We start from the raw sequence: 4,796 nt of genomic DNA, 5'->3' as shown, positions 1-4,796 counted from the left end.
ATATATTTCTTTTTTTTATTGGTATGAGTAGTGCCCCCCGTCGGGAAGACCGTTCGCCGGGTGCCGGTCTTTCAATCTGACACCACTTCGGCGACCTGCAGTCGATGAGGATGATGATAGCACAACACCCAGTCCCTGGGCGAAGAAAATTCCTCGACCCAGCCGGGAGTCGAACCCGGGCCCAGAGGTTTGACAATCCGTCATGCTGACCATTCAGCTACCGGAGCGGACATAAAGTATAATGAAGTTCCTATACCTAATGCATCAAATATTATTTTACTGGTAGTAAATGCACCAATTATATGCAGTTCTTTAGTTATTTTGTTTCATTGTAATTGACTGCGTCTGATTGTATTATCTGCAATTAAGGAAAGTAATTAACGGAAACTAGTTCTCCGAGCTGGATCCAAGAAGAAAATGCATCATCAACCAACGTAGTTTACCAAGTTGAAGCTAACAAAAGCCTCACTACAGAGTGCGGAGAGAAAAAACATGCGGTCATGAAACATACAGAAAACGGTTAGTGAAAATAAATAAAGCAGAAAAGAATGAACGTAGAGAAGACATCATAAGTGCAACAAATGCAAAGACGATAAAACATGGACAACTAATGAAGTATAAAAGTGTAATATCAAAGCGAATGAGAAACAAAAAGTAATATGTCCAAAATAACAAAATTATACATTCCAAAGGATGAACTGCAATTTTTGGGGCGTTATATGATACGGGTGGCATAGTTCTCAAACATAAACGAATGGGCATGCAAAGTATTAGTCATAATGCTTTCACACAGTTTTTGTATGGCACACAAAATAAAAACATCTAACCATTCTCATATGCATCTGCAATAACAATAAAAGTTAGAAGTGAGGAATAGGATTATAGCGGAGAATAGTATGATTATTATTAATACTAGGGAACAATCAGAAGAACAATACTGCTGTCTAGGAAGAAACATTCAGCAGTATGTAGGAAATCAGGAACTGACCACCACAGGCGAAGAAATCTTTCTTTTTTTTTTTTTTTTTGTAATAGATCGTGAGCTGTCCCACACCACCACATTGTAAAAATACAAAATTAATTGTTGCGACGGTATCCTCCTAATCTTCTCATTGTACACTGAATTTAATAGAGAATATAGTTCTCTTGATCGCATCTAAGTCCAAAACAACTATTTCTATAGCCCAGAACCAAGCGACTGAACCATTGTAAGATCCGTCGTTTGTCAGTTGTTTTATAATGACTTGTTACTAACGTTAATTACGTCCTTCATTAATTTTAATAGTAACACTTGCATAATTGCAGTGATTTTTATATACTAATTGTAAGAAAACGGTATGAATAGTGTTTGTGCAGTGTTGTGAGTGCCTCAAGTAAGCAGACTGACATTAGAAAACTCTTATAAATGTGTCATAGACACAGCATAACTGTATAGTAACGCAGCAAAAAACATAAAGTGAAAGAAAAACATGAATGCGTCTTACGGTATCGAGGTAATAACGAAAGGTATCTCTCAAATGCTGAGCAAGGTTCTAATGAGTAAACAGAAGTCTGGCAGTTATAAAGGCTATGCCATGCCTCCTTTGCTTTACGTGGAATATAACTAGAATGCGACGTATTCAAAAGAGAAGACCAAGTATCCAGAAATGTTTAACAGTATTAAAAGCTAAAAACAAATTATTAAAAATTAGAGATTATGCTATGTTACTGGTATGACGTTGAGGAAGCATACGAAAACACCACATTCGTACGTTACTTATATAGCATGCACAATCTAAAGCGGCCCTTAGACGGCCATATTACCATACAAAAGCAGTGTACAATATTACTGAACTTCCCCCTAAACTGCTCAATAAAAGCGTACATTAATATGGTACAGTTCTTAGTAAGGTACGAAATGTTGGCTGAGCAAAACGCTGCTGCTGTGGTAATAACTCTACTTCGTTGCAGGCAGAAGTAACACAGAAGATAAGTGGCATAAGGAGCGCCAAATATTCAGTCTCGACAAATATTACGGCTGTTGAAGCTGAATGAGATAAATGATTGCCAGAACTTATTACTCATTGGTGGTGCAACGTATGAAACATTACTGGAAATGAGATCATAAAGCAAAACCTTACGATGAGAGATGTAATTGCACTATGTCATCGCTTATCTAGTACGCAAGATCTGAAATTTATAAGCTTATTTTCACTTTCAAGTATTGTAGCCATACTTATGAAAATTTATCATGCGGTAATAAGTGCTATAAACGATTATTTTTGACTAAATAATATGCATATACACGTACGGTATATAAATATTTATTTTAATACAAAAAAGGGTACATATGAAATTTTAAGCTATAAACGCAACACTTTTTTAACGAAGTTGAATGCGTTTTACAAAAATTTTGCGAACTAATCCGCTGCATTCTGAGCGTGCAAACTAATTATCTCATGTGGACTTACAGAAAAAAATGGAAGTGCATGACAATGTACCGCACATAGGTGTTCTTGAGGCAAACAGATTTGTCTCCATACAATTTCGGCGCAAATTTCAGAACTGCTTCGTGCAGAATGATATTAATTGTCTTCTTCAAGGGTACCTGTTGCTCTACAGACATGTTGTCAAGCTCCAGCGACAAAGCTCTGGTAATTTGCATGGAGTCTCCCATTTCTGTAGGCGCCGACGGGGTAAATAAAGAATGTCCTCTTGTGCTGCTAGTTCTCTCTGCCTCTTGGCAGGAGTAATTAAATTCCCGCATTCTGAGTTTCGTTGTTTTCACTGACCTAATTAGAGATCCTTTACGTAATAACTTTTAACAAAAAAGGATAAAGTATCTTGGCAAGACAAAGATTGTTAATATTGCTTGCATGGAGTTTGCTAACCTTGAGTATTTTATAGCTTGACATGTGTTGTCATTAACTAATGTGCGTTTTACGTTGCTATGATAAATCCACTGAAAAAATATTTACGCAAGTAAGTGATCTTCGTACTCTTTTAACGAATTCATTGCGCTGACTGAGCTGACCACATTCTTGCCCAGAAGGAAATTCATCTCCTCGAAACACCACATTGTTGGTTCCAATGTTCCTTCAGTGCCTGCACCCCTTTTCTGTGAATTCATTGAACTTCCCTCCTGATATTTGTTCTTCAAGAATTAAATTTTTTAAAAGCTATAGCATACTGTTTCCTACATTTCGTGAGCTACAACCCTTGAGAAACTTTCTTAGTTTTCCAGCTTTTGTATTATGTTTCTTAACATCTCATAGGGCTGCCAATGATTCTTACACTAACTAATATGATCTTTCTTCTCGTTTTGAGCACATTTTAAACACAACAACGAACAACGTACACAAAGGAACCCAGAGGCTATACTACAACAAAGCGTTTGAGAGACTGGTAAGGATATTGTCAATAGTACCTATAGACTGGAAATATATCTCAGGTAGAGCGTAATATATTTCAATAGCTATTGATTTGCTGAATGTTATTGCACAACCTCTCAGCGTTGAACACACACATTCAGCATTGACGAATGTCAGGAAATGTTGAGTCACAGATATCCAGAATCTTGTGTACTGGTCATCATGATGACGTCAGTCTAAAGCGGCCTAGGCAAGAAATTTTTGCTATGTTGGCTTTGGTGAGAATGGACGTCATGGTTTCCACGGATATCGATAGCAGCTGTTTGAGTGGCGTGTACAACGTAAACTGAGGCACAAATGTATAAAATGTTGTGTTGTGGTTACCACGGCAAAGTAATCAGCGGTAGTGTCAGCTAAACATCTTTCCTTTGCTGGTCTTAACAAGAATGAAAGCCAGTCTCCAATGTGATGTGCATCGACGATAGCTGACTGAAGATGTCTTGAATGAACAGTGTAATTTCCATGGAGATGATTGTAGCTATTGCTAATCGTCGACACCCACGAATTAATTTTTCAGCGACCATGCATCTGATACGTATTCATCTGCTCCGCTGATATGCGATCCTCAGACCGCTGGGTGCTACAAGCTTCCACTACGACTCTGTGACGAAGCCATTTTGATGTACTGTATTAATGTCTTCTATATTCCAACCATCAGCGTGACGTGAAGAACCTCATAAAAATGTTACATAATGTGTATGTATGATCTACATACAAAACTGAATTCTATGATAGTCAAGTAGCTATAGCCACGAGGGCAAAGGGGATGGACAAGGAGCAAAACAGTAGTTTGGTATCAGCCCAAAACTGAAAATATTAATTTGAAAGTAGATCAGAAAATAAATCGTAAAAATGTTTTTCTCCCGAGTCTGTTTGTTTGTTATTCTTGCCATCACTGCAGATTTCTATTTCTCGTAGGGTATTCAGCAGTACACTTTTTGGAGCTGCATGTAAAGTTTCCTCAACATGAACAACGAAATGATAGTTATTGAGGACGTGTAAACGAAAAGTAGACTTGGCACATGCTGCCCGTGAGATACATTGTAAGAATCTTATGTTAAATTCGTAACCCGTTTGTCCCACACATTGTTTGTTGCAGCCTCCGCATTTAATGTTGTATGTCGCAGATATACAGTATTTATTTTGATATGAATCCGCTGTCGTTTTAGTTTCTGTTGAAATTAGTTGTTGGCAATACCGTAAAACTAATCTTTTTCTTCGTGACTTATCAGAAGAATCGAATAAATTTAGGACCAGTTTCACAGGGCTTTGTGACTTGTTATTCTAACAGTTAACGAATTTCGCTGATCAATACATCAGTGGCTTGAGAATTGCATTGCTTCCCATCCAATTCTGGTGAAGGACTAGAATGTAGAAATACCAACA

This window comes from Schistocerca americana, chromosome 8 (genome assembly GCF_021461395.2).
Source record: "Schistocerca americana isolate TAMUIC-IGC-003095 chromosome 8, iqSchAmer2.1, whole genome shotgun sequence".
NCBI classification, from domain to species: Eukaryota; Metazoa; Arthropoda; class Insecta; order Orthoptera; family Acrididae; genus Schistocerca; species Schistocerca americana.
The sequence above is the reverse complement of the archived record's forward strand: the minus strand, read 5'-3'. Positions refer to the sequence as shown.